Source organism: Liolophura sinensis, chromosome 3 (assembly GCF_032854445.1).
Source record: "Liolophura sinensis isolate JHLJ2023 chromosome 3, CUHK_Ljap_v2, whole genome shotgun sequence".
NCBI classification, from domain to species: Eukaryota; Metazoa; Mollusca; class Polyplacophora; order Chitonida; family Chitonidae; genus Liolophura; species Liolophura sinensis.
Window position 1 is genome coordinate 20663867 of NC_088297.1, and position 17160 is coordinate 20681026.

Below are 17160 nucleotides of genomic sequence, written 5' to 3' on the forward strand. Positions count from 1 at the left end.
TCTTTGTGTGAGTGGTTTGACTGAAATGCACAGTAGTCAAGTAAAAACTGTCAATTAAATTGTTCACTACCGTCTACCGGTTTGAAACTCATGTCGTTTAACTCTCATATTTGATTATGAGATCCACTTGAGTTACACTAGTTATAACTTTTATTTTATTAGCTGATCATTTTTATTTGATGAAAAAGAACCAAATATGAAGAAAAAAAAAAACGAAAACAATAAAGTAGTCAGCAGTACATCGACTTTTGGTTAAGGAATATTTGGAGATTCAAATACTGCAGATATTAGCGCAAAATATTTAATCCTCTTCTTGGTGCCTAGATTTAATTCTTACCGTTTCTTCCTTGTTGGGACATGAAGTGTAGTCAGTGTATGGGCCATAAACTCAAAAGCTGAAGCAGTAGTTGCTAAAGCAACACTACACACACATTGATTTCCATGGCTGTTGACCTAGGGAACCCTTCCCTTAGAAAGTAAACTGTCAAAATGTAGTGCAAAGCGACACCTGTTTCCTGATTTGTGCAGAAAACAAAAGGGCATAATCTAAATAGAAAAATCCGTCGAGGGACCATGCATATTTCACCAAGAATAGAATAATCTCCATTACACTTATAGCTGTAAAATAAAGACAGACATCGGTAAGAATATATGACCTCTAGAATAGTTTGCCATCTTGGATTCTGGCATATTCTAAATCAAGGGGCGGAGAAGACCATCTTACCATTCGTTTGACCATCTGCAGGTGAGTTGTTGTTTGGGCCACCACCTGTTTCCCACCATTTAGATAACGTTGTTGATCTCAGGCGGTAGGTTGACAGCAAACAGCTCCATGGAACCTACAGACTCCACAGTGCAAGAATTAGGCCTATATACAGTTTAGCAACTACACTAAAATCTCGCCTTTAAGCCGCATTAAGTTGCCAGTGCTTCTGCCTCGTCTCATCTAAACAGCCATGAACCTCTGAGACCCCTGAAATGCCGATTCAGCTTTTACGAAAACCCATACATCTAAATGAAAATCAACATATTGTTGCTCACCCTGCTAAAAGACAAAATGAACTAACTTGCCATATTTATCATTTTGTAGTAGAAGTTAAATCTGTTGAAACTAAATGTACTGTGGTTAGTATCCATTTGTAGCCCCCCAAAAAATTTATCTGTTGTGATTGAAAATCTTACATGTAAGATCTTATGACCATGGTGCTCTACTTGTAAAGGTATGTTGGTGAAAGGTGGTTAAAGTTGTTCGGGATGGAACACAGCTGGGTACTTTCCCTCATGCTCCTTCACAGCTAGGTGAAATATACATCTAATAATAAATGCGGACAAGGAAATGGTCAACTTGTATTTCAAGAATCCTACACAGGGCCTCTCAGTACAACTGGAAAAAGAAAACGTATCCAAAAATCCAGTGTTGTGCTTATTTCGCATCATTTATTAGATTTCCTCTTAAAGAACCAATCCATAAATGTATCTAACAGTAATGCTATTTTAAGTTTTTCCCTGTTTGGAATCATCGCAGTGTTGTTAGTGGATTCTTATTTCTATATTTTGTTTGTGTTCTATTTTTGTATTCTTCAAAATCAGATAGTGACTTCACCAAAACACTGGATGTACACAAGTAACACACATCAAATAAGATTACAAAAGGCTTCTTTAGTCTTTTAAGATCTACATTTTTACACCATGAGGTGTATTAATGTATAATGGTGAGATCACTGGTTATTCCCTTGAGCTTGTCTCTCGTCCTGTGGCCTGCATGTATGTACACCTTTTGACCCACATGCGCATACATTATCAGAATTCAGTACATGCCAATTATGTTACATGCAAAGTTCACAGAGATATGGAGATGATTGACCTGAATGCCCTGGATATTCGCTTAATTTGACCCTTGTAACAGTATATCGTTTGTTTACATGTTCAGCCGATTCCAAAGGAGGTCATGTATACAGATATGATATGTACAGTAGTGTGCGCATCCATGTAATGTCGCAGTTGACATGCTTCTCTTTGTACATGTAAGAGGAGAAATTTCCAAAATTTGGTTCCCTTGCCTACATAATTCTAAACTGCTCAGTCGCAGTAAGCTGTCAGCAGAGCTTTTAGGCCCATTCACGTTCAGCATACATGCCAAGGAGTTCATCTATTGCATTTGGCCCTAAATGTTTGTGTATGTGAAAAATACTGATGCGACCCAACTGGAGTTGAACTCCAGTTATGTGTACAGTCAGTATATGCCAGTAAATGTTAATAGTGGATTGGAAATCAGCAACTGGTATCAACTCAGTAGGTCCAGTTGAGTTTAGTCGCACGTTAAGCTCTGGTGTATGAGAAGCCTAACACAAATTTCGTAGAGATTATCACTTCCTTTGTACCAATGTATAAAACATACCATAATTCCTCAACCTTTTCGCATGAGAAAGAATAACTTTCAGTGTAATTTATGCACATTTTAAAGTTGATTTTGGAGACAAAACTGCATTAGTTAGATTGGCCAGGTTCAGGGCTTCACAAAAAGTATATTTTTATCAGCTCACACAAAAAAAGTGCCTTCAGAATATACTTGAATAAACACCTTGAGAAGAATCGAAATGGTTGAATTTCAGTATGTCGACCATAATTCCTCCAATTTTTGGGACACCTGATCTGCTCTTTTAAGTAAATATACATGTAATTGTAGCAGGACTATTTGGTTTCTTTTTTTTTTCCACATAGTCTATCAAATGAACAAGACAGTCTTATCTTTACTTTTCCAGAAGAAAAATGTAATTGTTTGTTTTTAGCAATACTAATATGAGTCCTAAAAATTTACTGTACACTTTGAGCTCACTCTATGGATGAAAACCTATGTGAGTGTCATGTGGAAAAGCTCATCAGTTTCTTGCCAAAGGCCAGTGGTTATCTTTTCCATGCCATAAAAGGGATACATAATCAATTTTGATTGGCTGGTGTGAGCAAAAGACAAGTCCAGGCTATGCCTTGCCTGAGCTGAATTTTAGGTATGGTTTATTTATTCAGGTGTGAAGATTTAAATCAGGAAACCCACTGTCAGCCAATCAAGGTCGATAAAGTATCCCTTTAAAACCAGCTGACCAAATCATATCAAAATCAATGTATTGGAGGAGTATGTAACTTATATTTGTTTGTTAATAAAGTTTGGGATGCACTAAATGTGTCCTGGTTTGAAAATTTTAGATTGTTTGTCTTACATTTCACATTTGTATTGAACGTCACAGTTTTTAGGTTTAGTGAACATGAATTCATTTTAAAACAATGATCTTCAGAGGATTAATCTGACAAACTGTGTCAAATGGTGCCCCAGGCAATACTCAGTTTTCTTACTAGTTGGCGGAGTTTGTTCGCAGTAACATGCGTGAAGAATAGCTTCTGTGTGTACCTGTAATTTGTTAATTTACATTGTAGAGTCATAGAGTTTATACTCTTTGCTGCAGGCCTTTTGCTTTGTTTTTTTTTTTTGTTTTTTTTTACAGTGTTTTACAGTTTTTCTGATTACAGCCAGAATCAGCTCTGATGAACTAACAGAAGATTGTTTCAGTAGAATCAATTCATAAGCACAAATGATATTCTAAAACCCCCCTCACTTAAAAAATATTTCTTCGTTCATTTCTTTTGTAACTGATGAGGTTTACTCAGGACATTCCGGTTTCTAGCGGTTAAAACCTGAATGCTGTTGTAGAAGAGAGAAAATTCTTTACTGCAGCTTTGAACCTTAGGCAGATAAGAAATCACAATCACATCACATTACAAGTGGTGTAATATAATATGAGTCTGGCTGGTTTGTAGACCTGGGCCCACTTGTTCAAAAGTGTTTTAAGACTTAATATCATATTAAAGTGAAAGACAGCACCGGACTAATGTTTATGTCCACTGACACACTACCATTCAAAGGATCTTAAATAGGTATTAAACATGTTTTTTAGGTTTTTTCTAACCCAGTAAAAGTTTAGTGAAACTTAGTCTTGACACAGCTTCAGAAATGGTTTGGTTAGTCTTAAGGTACAATGTATATCTTTTATACTTGGTATTGCTAATTATCACCTGTCTGGTGTTATTTTAATGGCAAGGCCTGACTAGAACAATAAAAAAAGACATTGTTCATATCAATGCGCTTCAAGGTAAGAAAATTTTAGGGTTGTATAAAACTTTTTTTTTTCTTCAAATTTAGACAAAAGCATTGAAAAAATGATCCACACCAATTAAGATACATGTACAAAGGGAACATAAGTTTAATTAATAATTTCAATTTTCTTCACCTTTCTCCGATATCACATAGTAATGTCAAAGTTTGTTTAGGCCGAGTTTATTCTTCTGGTATTTGCATGTACAGATTTCTTACTTTTTGTTTTAATCTCGTACCACATGCATCTCATGCTAGAAGACTATTAACTTGAGATCTAGAATGTATATGACATGTGGACATTTCTTTTATTCATTTGAATTATTTATTTGATTGGTGTTTACACCATACTGAAGAATATTTCACTTATATGACGGTGGACAGCACTAAAGTGGTTTGAAACCAGGCAGAGCCCGGGAAAGCCCAAGACCATCCGCAGGTTATATTTCTTTTAAGGCATGTAGTATATGCATCGTGTGAAGAGCTCTGTGTGTCCTTTTCTTACATCGTGTGTTGTTATTGAACAGCCCTGTGGATCAATGTCCATTGAGTGTTTGTTATTAGTTCCAGTAGCGTGTTCTCAAGTGAGATCTGAACTGTAATGATTTCTCTTGCGAGTAAACATCTAAATAATTTGCAAGCGTCCTTAGGACAAGGGCCTACACCCTTAGGTCGCTTCTCGGAGGAATACTAACAGCTGCCTTTGTCTTTCCCATTAGCCTTCTTATGATTATAATCAAATATCAGAATTTTGAGTTAAGAAAAAATGGTTGGAACATGTTTGTCAAAATGTCCTTTTGTTTTGATCACATTTGTTGTTAAGAAATTTGGGAAAATATTTAATCTTTGTAATACATTATGACTGTGTAAATTACTTTTTGATAGTGTGCATGCAGGTAAAGCCATGAGACACCATAAATGTACAAGTTTGTAGATCCATCTTGCATGAACAGTATCTTACAGCCTGATGATTTTACATGTAGGACACAGTGGCCGTGTACTTTAGCCTTGTAGATATCCATGTGCAGGTATTATTGATACAGTTTACATGTTCTTGATACTGTCACCACTTGTACTATGATCTCACCTCATTTGTTTACAAATGCAAATAAACTTATTTCAGGTTTATCCATTTACCTCTTGTTCTCTGGCCTAAATTTGAAATTTGAGCTCTTTATAAATAGCAACCAGAACGTAGATGTATATATATCAAAGGTTTGAAATAGGGAGTGACCCTGTTTTGGGACAGTTGTCTTGAATTTTTTGTTTTTCTTCCTGTTGTTGGACCAGAGTTGTGAGGTGTACTTATTAGTTGTTGATATAAGTTCATTGTGTCATTGGCTTACAGGTAAAATGTGTGCAGGTATGAATAAAACGGAAGAAAGAGCCAGTGACCCACTATCACACATACATAGATGTAGTAGCCAAATCATGGCTGTTAGTCAGATAAATGGTCAAGGTGCCATTATTTTGTAACATTGTACATGTATGTATAAATAACATACAAGTAGATCCCATATCTTCAGTGTATTGCACTTTTTGTTCTAAAATATACCTGCTTAATCAGCAAATACATTTACTTAAGTGTATAGTATCATGGAGTTTGACTTGTAAAAAAAATATTCCTGTCAAAAAAGTTAATTTATTAATATTGCTAGAATTTGTTTACACAGACTGTAGGGTATGGCTTGAAGCAGAAGCTAAAAGGATTGATATTGCTAACATAATCATAAATTCTATTAATGCAAAATCGTCACAGAGTTTGTGCATCTTTTCCATCATGGCAGAGGCTCTATCTGTCAAACAGGGGTCATTATGCCCAGGAGTTGAACAGATTAAGTGTATTTGAAGATTCCTTGCGGTTGTCAAGGATACCACCATCTGCTGTATAATTCCATCATGTGGAGTACAGGTTTTTTATGATGACCAGAGAAATCGCCTTAATTTTGTTTTATGTGGTCATTAAAATGACTTGCAACAGAATTTACAGAGGGGATTTGAGATCTGGGAAATATGGGTAGATGCGAAAAGATGGGTGGTGTGATGGGCTATTGAAATTAAATGTTAGATAATGGATTGTTTGTACAATATATGTACATGTCAATAGTTGTGAACAGATTTTTGGGGGTGTATTGTGGGTGTCCCTCAGTGGCTCAAATTAAGCATTAAAAGTAGCTTTATTTCCATGTACATTTACAGAGGTTTATTAGAAGATGGTCACCAGCGACCTGAAGGCTGCTACTGGAGTAAAATTTTGAGTATGTAGCGATCTACATTGACCAAAGCTCCTGTTTTAATTCATCTACATGTAGTTCTCTGCCATGTAGCTGGCTACTTTTCCAGGGGAGCATTTTACTAAAAAAGATAATTAAAGCCCTAAGTGTGTTTAAACACATGTACCTGTAGGATCATGGAGATTTCCTCACAACATTTGAGTTACTGAGTTACTGTAACAAATGCCTGAAACATAATATACTGAACTTGTACGTGTATACTTACATGTATAATAAACAAAAATGATATAAAATGTGATAAGTTTTAACACACAAAGGAAAATGTGACAGGAACATGAAGTCATAAACAACTGTCGTGACATTGTGACGTACATGTACATACATGTACATGTGCACACGTAAATGCAGTTTGCTATTTTTTTCTAATTTTTTTCAAGTCATTGCAACTGTTCATTCAAAAAAAAAAAAAATTACACGGAAAAAAAATAACAAGAATTTAATATCTAGTGATAGCACCTCACCTGTGCAAAAACAGATTGAATACTCTGTGCATGAAGATGTGTAATCTTGATTAAGCTTCATGACATCATGTGAATGACGTAACTCTAGTTTTCTCTGACCCACATGTAAATGGAATTATTTCTTGACATAACTGTATATGTAACATGCATGCAATATCATGGTTGTTAAATCAAAAAGGAGAAATATTCTAATTTTTACCTGAGCTCACCTGGCTGCCTTAGATCAATACTCTGTGACGCAGATTGCCCGCATCTTTTACTGACAGCACTTAGCCAGGTGTGTGTGATACCTAGCCTCTACCTTTAGCTTGCCCGGGCCTGTGACCCACACTGTTAACCCCAAAGCCAGCTAAGCCAGTACCTGTAACCCCCACATCTCACAGGCTGTTTCAGCAGCTACTAAATCTGAAATGCAGAGTCAATCCTAACAAAGACAGGTAAAACAGGCTAGCTGGTACAAGCTTACATGTAGTGTGTCATCGTTCAGTCAGGAATAGGATAGAAACAGGCACATGTACTTGAAAGTTCGTGTGGTAGTCCATGTGTACTGTACTGTATCTGACCTTGTATTTCATCCAAAACTGACTAAATTACTCATTTTGCCAGATTTAGAGGGTTTTTGTTAATCTTAAGACATTTGTTTGGGGGGTAGGGTAGATATGGAGGGTTTTGTTAATCTTAGAGAGTTGTTTGGGAGGTAGGGTGTTAATTACTGTATGTTCTACTTAAATTTTATTAGTACCAATAGTCACATTTTATTGCTTTGATTTGCCTTCAGAAACAGACTTTTTAGGCAAATTTAATGGGTCAAATACAGAATACACATGTAGTTGTGGTGGTGTTTGTGTGAACACTGGCACTGTAGAAATTATATTAATCAATCATCAGCAAAGTAAATCTGTGTATTGAGGGAGAAAAAAACAAACAAGCAAAAAATGTAGATGACTCATATGAAGGGTCAGCACAGCTGACCAAACTAAGGTTGATTGTGGTTATCTCAGCCTATCTGGCTATCTGGCTTCTTACACAATTGTTTCACCAGTTACATTTTTGTGTTACATGCACATGAAGAGGGTTTGTGTGGGATATAGGGCATGGAGAGGATGACTGCCTCAGGTGTTTTGCTGTCATAGCAATACGGTACAGTAATGGCACAGGGGCATGTTCATGTGTATCAATCTAACTCCAGTTATTATATCCCACGGATTATGAATTACTTGCATGTCATTGTTTACGTGTTGTACAATCCTCTCTTACCCTCCCACTGTGGCTAGTAGCCTGGGATCTGGGGGGAAGGGAGGAGGGAGCCTTGGGGAGGGTAGCCTGGGCGTGCTCACATGTATGTACTTAGCTGTTTGGTTGTGACAAGCTTTGCAATCCCCTGTCATCACAGCCTAATTATACTACATTGCACAAGTGCTTTTAGGCTTAAATTGAGATGTACATTATAACATGACATGTAACATGTCAACACAATTTGGAGACATCCCTTGATGATTTCAGCTGCCTAAGTGGTCCTACATATCGAAAAAGGTGAGAACAAACATCGGGACATTAGACAATGTCTTACACGTTCTAAGAAAGTTCAAACTTTTTAAATGTACTTGTAAGCTAAAATGTCTTGATACTGAAATTAGTCTACATGTTGAAGATTGCTGAATAAAAGGGCACCCGCGCATATCTCAGAAGTTGGTGTGTTTTTTCGCCCCACCTTCCGGTATGTACGCCAGCCCCCCCCCCCCCCCCCCCCCCACGAAAAATTCCCAAGAACTTGTATCTCTCGTAGGCTCTATGAAACAGGTTAAAGTAGAACACTTTAATACCAGAACTACATTATACATGTACAATGCTGCCAAAAGCATTAACAGAGTAATTCTTTAACCCTTCCCAGCATAAGTAATACAGCTCTGAATGCAGCGTATAACCGCAGAAGATCTAATTCCAAATGTAAATGCAGAATCTGAGTGGTGCCTTTCACTTAGGCTTGGGTCAGTAGACATTTGAATGCCCTTTTAGTGGCCAGCGAACAAGGATTCAGTCTGAGCAGTACATATGTAGACGGCTGGTACATTGAGAAGGGCAAAGAATTGCATTCAGGTGTAATCTGACTGAACTGTGTAAGGTGTCCTTAAGCACATATATGTACTTATGTACTTCTAAAAGAACATGTCATTTCCAAGCTAAAGTGAACCCTTATATGTACAGCCCTGATCTCTTGTGTTTGCATTTGTGAGTACATGCTGTATGTCTTTCTGCTCACTCTGAACACAACCTCAAAGTTTGCCATAGTGTTTTCTGAATTTCTGTCATTGCCAGCTTGAGGGCATTCCCACTGTTTTACCAACCACCCACTGCGGGTGCTCCATGGACTGTGAGTGAAAATGTTCATGTTTTCAGTATCCCCTGTATGCATCCTCCATTGAATGTAAGAGGAAGCACAAAACATGGGTGGAAATTTTGTTCTTGTTTTCAGTATCCTCCGTATGCATTCTCCATTGAATGTAAGAGGAAGCACAAAACATGGGTGGAAATTTTGTTCTTGTTTTCAGTTTCGGCCGGCCAGCATATATTTTATCCTCAGTTGAGTGTGAGAGGAAGCATTGTTCACATTTGGCCTGTTCATGTGTAATCTTCCACGGATCATTGGTACAAATTTTGTTTATATTTTCATTATTGTAGTGAGTCATTTATTCAAGATAGATGCACAAGACAGCTCAGTCTGTATTTCATAATGTCATATCACATGTGATATGTGTAGCTCTGCTTGATAAGGTAAAATTCATAGGTTTATAGTGATGCCATGGCTGCTCTAAGCCATTCAGCGTATGCTTTGGTTTTGTAACCAGAGTACTGATTTGGTTATGTAACTAGAGTACTGGAGGTGAAAACAAACTGAATTTAACTCAGGGGAGATAGGCATTGGAGAAGATTTTTCTATAAAAACTGAAATACATAGCTTTTTTGTAAGAAATTCTCTCTGGAAAAGTAATCAGAATGTGTCAAGACTTCAGATATTATGGATTCAGTGTCTTGCTGTACTTGAAACTTTAGGAATCTGGAAAAATCAGTATTTTGCCCATTTAGTTCCATTTTATTTATCACCTCCTGCTCCTTGAGAGGAACCCCGTTGCTTGAAATTCATAGTTTCTTATCAAAATTTTTATGGCTAAGAAACATACACCTGTATCAGTATGTAAGAAATCTTGAACAACATACCTGTATCTATTAACCTATTAATTACTGAAGCTGCTTAGTGGTTTTAAAACTTCTTTAGATATTTCAAACATGGAGTTTCACACACCCGTACCCACTTTGACCTTTGTATTATATTTTCTGTATTCAGAATACAGTTTATATACATTTATATTAATATTTATTTAAGCCTAAAATTAAACTAGCTAAGATGACTAAACTAGTATGAATTTTCGGGATCCACAGAAATTTGTTAATGGTGAACATGTAGTGATGTGATTATATTAAGACAGGAACAAAACTCAACTGGGAGATGCAATACTAAACATTCATGTCATACAGGCTGTGGAATTACACATGCTTTATTCGTTATTATATTGGATGGTCTTAGGCTCTGGGTGAACTAGGGAGCTGTGAGGTGTGAAATGAACAAAGACAGAGGTGTGTGTGCCACCCGATCTGCATAAAAAACTTTCTGGACTTTTCTATGGTTCCTTTCTCCTCAGCTCTGTGTAGTAACTGTCCTTTAATAATATACTCTTTCTACTGCAAGACAAGAGTACTCAGTGTCAGATTTCAGTTTGGAGGAGTCAAGGCTAGATGTGATTAGTACTGACAGAGATATGGTCAGCTTGACCCTTGCTTATCACAGGTCAGGGTTCAAAGGTTAGATAAACACTGGTAGCTTGCTATAGAAGCTGCTTATCATTAAACTGTTGTACATGTACATGTATGGCTAAGTACTTGTATGTTTTTTCAGGGGGATGTAAAATTGATTGGATCATATTCAAAGACTGAAGGAATTGTACGGCATGTATATATACATGTATGTATGTATATATTTACCCTGAAGAATGGACTTCTCTTTGTAAGTGTTGCGATTTTTGTCTGAAATCAGCACATTTTTTGTCAAATTTTGTCATACTTGTATCATATTTGCTCAACTTTGTTGATCTGTTTTTGGACATGTGCATAGCGTTATAGGCCTTGTTTACACACATGTTCTTCCTGATATTTTGTAGTAACAGAAAAGATATTGAATGGTGATATGAAATTATTGACAACAGTAATATTAAGGAACATATTACAACCTCAGACAAAGGTGTACTTGTACAAAATGTGAAAGAAAAAGCACACACACTGTATGATGAACATATCCACATGCAGCTGTTGAGAACTTGTCCTTAATAAGGCTTTAAATTATTGATTAAATGTGAAAAGACAAAGCATATTGACATAGCATAACAGGAAGCTGCACGACTTCATCGGAGCAGGATGTAGGGCTGTGACATCCGTGATGGCCGGATACTGCTTGTGATAAACTGATACTTCGTTCGTGTACATTGATCACATCAGATTATCACAGTTGTCACTGTCCAGTGTTCAGAAACAGTAAGCCCAAAGCCATGTTCCGTAAGATAACTGCATTACTGTCATAATCATATTTGTGGCATATCTACTGCTCACTAGCAAGTCTTCTTTTGGGTTTTTTTTTTATCTGATATAACACGCACAATACAAACAGTTCGTGTTGGAATTAGTGTTTTTGACTTCCGGAGTGAATCTAATAAATCCCGCTACAAAGTACACGCTGATTGTGCACGAGTGAAAAAGTTGGTCAGTGTTGAGAATTCTGTGACTAGCGATATTGTTCTTCTCTGATGACATCAGACGAGGACTTGCCGGACTTGTTTGGTTACAGTGGTTTCCTAGTTGTTTAGTTCCTTTTGGATGTACTGCTATAGAAAAGCACCACATTAGTGTAATACAGGTTTGATAGTCACACTTTCAGCGCTGCAGGTATGTACATGTAGTTGTTACATGTATGTAGCGGGATATACATGTATACATTCATTTGACAAGGGGAAAAAATACCAGGTCATTTCTATGAGGTGCCCTTCAGTTGAGGCCAGAGTGAGTCATTTCCTAGTGGTTGGAGATGATTGTCTGTCACAGACTGGCTAGGATACATGTGCTCAAGGTCTGAATTCAAACTCGGCCTTGGAATTTGTAACTTCCCCCCACTCTCACTGTTTGTGGAGGCTGTGGTGACAATATGAAGCTAGTGTGTCCACAGCCTGAGGTTCGTTGAAGGTCACTTGTCTCCCTCCAGTAAGGTGTGCATATACTGTAAAGTACTTATTTTTTGCTGGAATTTATTTTTGTGGATGTACTCCGAAAATTTGTTCACGGGTAGTAATTTTCGTGTATTTAATCAAGGGAATACTGGAAAAAATCTAAAAACTGTAATTTTCCTTGTTATTATATATCCGACATCAATCAAGCACGTCAAACAGGAATTATCAAGGGTGGCTTTAATCCTCCTTTGTGCAGTGTCACTAATCCTCGTAATCTGGATCAGGGCTTGAAACAATGGGGAATGGATTATCACTATGTAAGAAGATTACTTTCTCAACTGATTGTGAGCAGTATTTAAAGAGGTATCACTTGTTTTCGCACCTTTGATGAATAGGCCTATTTTGAATCAAGTGGTAAAGTGATCCGTCACTTTTTGAGCAGTTCAACGCAAAACATGAATTAACCATTATTGACGTCAGTCATTCATTTTTTATCAAGAAACATGATTAGATTTGCATTGTTTTCTGTTTTAATCGTCCTCTGTAGCTGATCAGAAACCGGTAACATTGCCGTAGCCATCAAACAGCCATTGTGTTGTAGTTCACAGTTTGTTAGAAGCTCACTCATTGGTCCACTGGAGAGACACAGCCAATGGGATAGCATGTATCAAAGCAATATTCATTGGAAGCCAGTACATGTTGGTATCTACTTTTCATTCATTTTACTGGCATAACGAAGATTGATCAGACTAAAAACGAATGAACTCCCATGTGTTTTATATGCACACTGAGCCCTGCCACCAGAGTTTGTATATATTTAAAGCATAATTTTTCTTCCCTAGTGTTAAAATTTAGCTGGGGTTATACAGTCAAGAGCCCCACGGGGCTTTCTTATCACAACTCATGTCAGTTCGGTTTCACTTTAGTAATACTACCACCTGTAAAGTATGATTCAATATGGCAATTTATTTTGCTGGAATTATTTTTCACGGTAAATAATTGGCCGTGAAATCCGCGAAAATTGACACTATGTATGTCATATGTAGGAAAGTTGATCAGTAACTCTCCAAAGGCAAGTGGTTTACACTAGGCATTTCAGTTCCTCCACCCATATAACTGACTGCCATTGTGTTAGTGAAAAATTCATGACTGCATATAAGAGCTTATGCTTTTCTCCTTTTGCTGAAAAGTTGTGTAAGTGAGAAATTTTTGACTGTATAATTCTCCTTTCACTGAAAAGTTGTGTAAGTGAGAAATTTTTGACTGTATTATTCTCCTTTTGCTGAAAAGTTGTGTTGGTGAGAAATTCTTGACTGTATAATTCTCCTTTCAGTGACAGTTGTATAAGTGAGAAATTTTTGACTGTATTATTCTCCTTTCACTGAAAAGTTGTGTAAGTGAGAAATTCTTGACTGTATAATTCTCCTTTCAGTGAAAGTTGTATAAGTGAGAAATTTTTGACTGTATTATTCTCCTTTCACTGAAAAGTTGTGTAAGTGAGAAATTCTTGACTGTATAATTCTCCTTTCAGTGAAAGTTGTATAAGTGAGAAATTTTTGACTGTATTATTCTCCTTTCACTGAAAAGTTGTGAAAGTGAGAAATTCTTGACTGTATAATTCTCCTTTCAATGAAAGTTGTATAAGTGAGAAATTTTTGACTGTATTATTCTCCTTTCACTGAAAAGTTGTGTAAGTGAGAAATTCTTGACTGTATAATTCTCCTTTCACTGAAAAGTTGTGTAAGTGAGAAATTCTTGACCGTATAATTCTCCTTTCAGTGAAAGTTGTATAAGTGAGAAATTTTTGACTATTATTCTCCTTTCACTGAAAAGTTGTGAAAGTGAGAAATTCTTGACTGTATAATTCTGCTTTCAATGAAAGTTGTATAAGTGAGAAATTTTTGACTGTATTATTCTCCTTTCACTGAAAAGTTGTATAAGTGAGAAATTCTTGACTGTATAATTCTCCTTTCAGTGAAAGTTGTATAAGTGAGAAATTTTTGACTGTATTATTCTCCTTTCACTGAAAAGTTGTGTAAGTGAGAAATTCTTGACTGTATAATTCTCCTTTCAGTGAAAGTTGTATAAGTGAGAAATTTTTGACTGTATAATTCTCCTTTCAGTGAAAGTTGTATAAGTGAGAAATTCTTGACTGTATAATTCTCCTTTCACTGAAAAGTTGTGTAAGTGAGAAATTCTTGACTGTATAATTCTCCTTTCACTGAAAAGTTGTATAAGTGAGAAATTCTTGACTGTATAATTCTCCTTTCAGTGAAAGTTGTATAAGTGAGAAATTCTTGACTGTATAATTCTGCTTTCACTGAAAAGTTGTGTAAGTGAGAAATTCTTGACTGTATAATTCTGCTTTCACTGAAAAGTTGTGTAAGTGAGAAATTCTTGACTGTATAATTCTGCTTTCACTGAAAAGTTGTGTAAGTGAGAAATTCTTGACTGTATAATTCTCCTTTCACTGAAAAGTTGTGTAAGTGAGAAATTCTTGACTGTATAATTCTCCTTTCACTGAAAAGTTGTGTAAGTGAGAAATTTTTGATTGTGTAAGAGCCTTTTAGCCTTTCACTTGTTTTTTAAAACTGGAAAATGCAGGAAAAACATGCATTGTATTTGTAATTTATATCAGCAATATTATCAGTGATATTTCTACAAGTATTTTTTTTTGTTCTAAACAGTTGAACCCTGGCGTGTGAAATAGGGTTTACATATGTACATGCATGTTCAGGGGCAGTTGTTGGTTTGTAGATGTGGAGGACATAGAGCTCTTGTGGGGTATACAAGTCTGTGGAATTAACCTCAGAGGTCACAACTTTATTTGAGCCAAATGGGGTCAAGTTACGCTTCAGATACTGAGTTCTGGTTGACCCACAAGTGGGTGAGGTCACTTTCGGAGAAGTCACATCTGTCATTTGTCTCTTGTGGTAGTGTGTTTTCTGCCAAGCTGTGCAAGGCTGGGTAGTGTAGAATGTGGTATGAACTGATGGCAGCAACCTGCCTGTGGTCATGGGTTTCACCCTGGGCTTAGTCCAGTTACCTCTTATCATAGTGCTGGCCGCCCTTGTAAAAGTGAAATATTCTGAGTACGGCAATCAACTAATAAATAAATACATGGTCAGGTGGTACATGTACGTGTATGTACAGTAAGTGATACCTCCAGCTCTCCCACATACATGTACATGTATGTGGCAGATGTAAATACAGCCTGGTAATGAAGTGAAGAATTTCTGTGTCCAGGACTGGGATTGAACTCGGACCAGCAAGCAGCTGGGAACCTGACACATCATACCACTCTTGCTCCCTATGTTCTAATGCAAGCTATTACATTGTCAGGTGGGGTGTGAGTGATAGCCCCATCTCTCCCATGTGGCAGAGGTAATTAGAGCTGTGCTGTGCTCACTCTCCCAGGTGGTGAGCCATAAGACAGCTACACTGTGTATAGCCAGGGGCATTGACCTAACAGTCTAAGCTGTCTTCCCTTATGTAACAGAGCTGTTCTGACAGAAGTGCATCCTAAGCAGGCATCATTAATTGCTGATTTTCTTTTTAAACCAAATTCTTCACGTTTTTGCCCCCTAAGTCATTTGTGACCTGGGCGCTTTGCCCTTGTCCTGTCTGTCTGTTCATTTGTCTGTCCAGTTTTCACACACACAATGGTCTATAAACATGTACATGCGTGGATAATCTGTTAGCCACAATGAACGGTAAATCGTTGATCCAAATCCATCGATTCTTCTCTGATCGAACATGTTAGTTGTTATATAGGACATGTACTATCCTTTGCTTAACCTATTCTAGTCTTTCAGCACAGAAAACATGAACTGCTGTTGACATCTGTAGTTGTTTGCCATGTTCATGTACATAGCCATTTTGCTGGTTGCACTTGCAAGTACTCCTTGGAATTCCAATTCAGCCGCTGAAATGTTGTATTCTATTTTGATGAAAGTTGTGACTGTGTGTACTGAATCCTTTCTTGATGAGAGAGTACAGTAATTCATGACTCATGTAACTTCTTGCCTAAAGGGTATTATTTTTTTTTACTTTTTAAAAAATTTTTTAGCATATATTAACGCGTACTTGATTTTTTTTTTTTTTTTAATTTCGATGTATGTATGTGCATGTAGTTTTACTCCTCAACAATTGTTGAAGCTTGTAAATAATGATATAGCTTTGTACCTACTGCAAAAACAGCTCCAGCACTTGGCGATGACATGCATATGGTTTTATATTTTACATAGATTATAGTCTAGTGCAGGTGAGGATAATTCTGTGGGTTATGAGTTCTGTGTTCTGAGGTGAAATGAACATTTGAATGAATCTGTAGATATGTACATGTATATTTCACATGACAGAAACAGCTGATTCCTGTCACTGATGATAGCAGTGTGTACTTCACCTTGCACTTTTAACCTTTATGATTGTTCTCACGTTCTAGCCTGAACATTGGACTGACTAAACCCAGATCACATCATCTAGTGGGTGCTCATCTAGTGGGTGCTGATGAATCACACTGCACACAGGTGTCAAAGGTCGTTAGTCAAGGTAACAAATACATGGCCAAGATAACAGTTACAGATATGCACATGTACATGTCTGTGTAGATTTGTCATCTGTAAATATGAATGTATTGCACATGATCATGCTCCCAGCATAATGCTGGCGGACTTCCTGTAAGTGAAATATTCTTACGTAAAACACCAATCAAATAAATAGGTAAATAATCACACGATCATGAACAGTTGTAATACCACTCAGCCACTTTAATCAAGTTCCGGTTCTTTTCTACATGTAGAAATAATGAAATAAGAAACAATTATCCCGAGACTTGGTCTTACTTCTGGACTTGGGTCACAGGTGGGTGAAAAGAATACGACCTCAGCTCTCTGAATAAGCTTGTCATAAAAGACGACAAACCGAGACCTCTTCCGGATGAGCGAGGTGAAATGAACACATTTACATACAGGTCCCCCTCTTTACAGACG

At 37.0% G+C, this 17160-nt stretch overlaps 1 protein-coding gene across 3 annotated transcripts in view; it reads left to right on the forward strand.

Moving 5' to 3' along the window:
- Positions 1 to 17160, forward strand: part of LOC135464237 (phosphatidylinositol 4-kinase beta-like) — a 40010-nt gene that overhangs the window by 345 nt on the left and 22505 nt on the right. Inside the window, exon 1 of one of the 3 annotated variants that reach the window (XM_064741743.1) lies at positions 12101 to 12208. The exons of the other annotated variants lie outside the window; for them this stretch is intronic. The gene's annotated coding sequence lies outside the window, so the exon portion shown is untranslated. Of the gene's footprint in view, positions 1 to 12100; positions 12209 to 17160 lie in introns of those variants that run through there. 3 annotated transcript variants of the gene reach the window in all.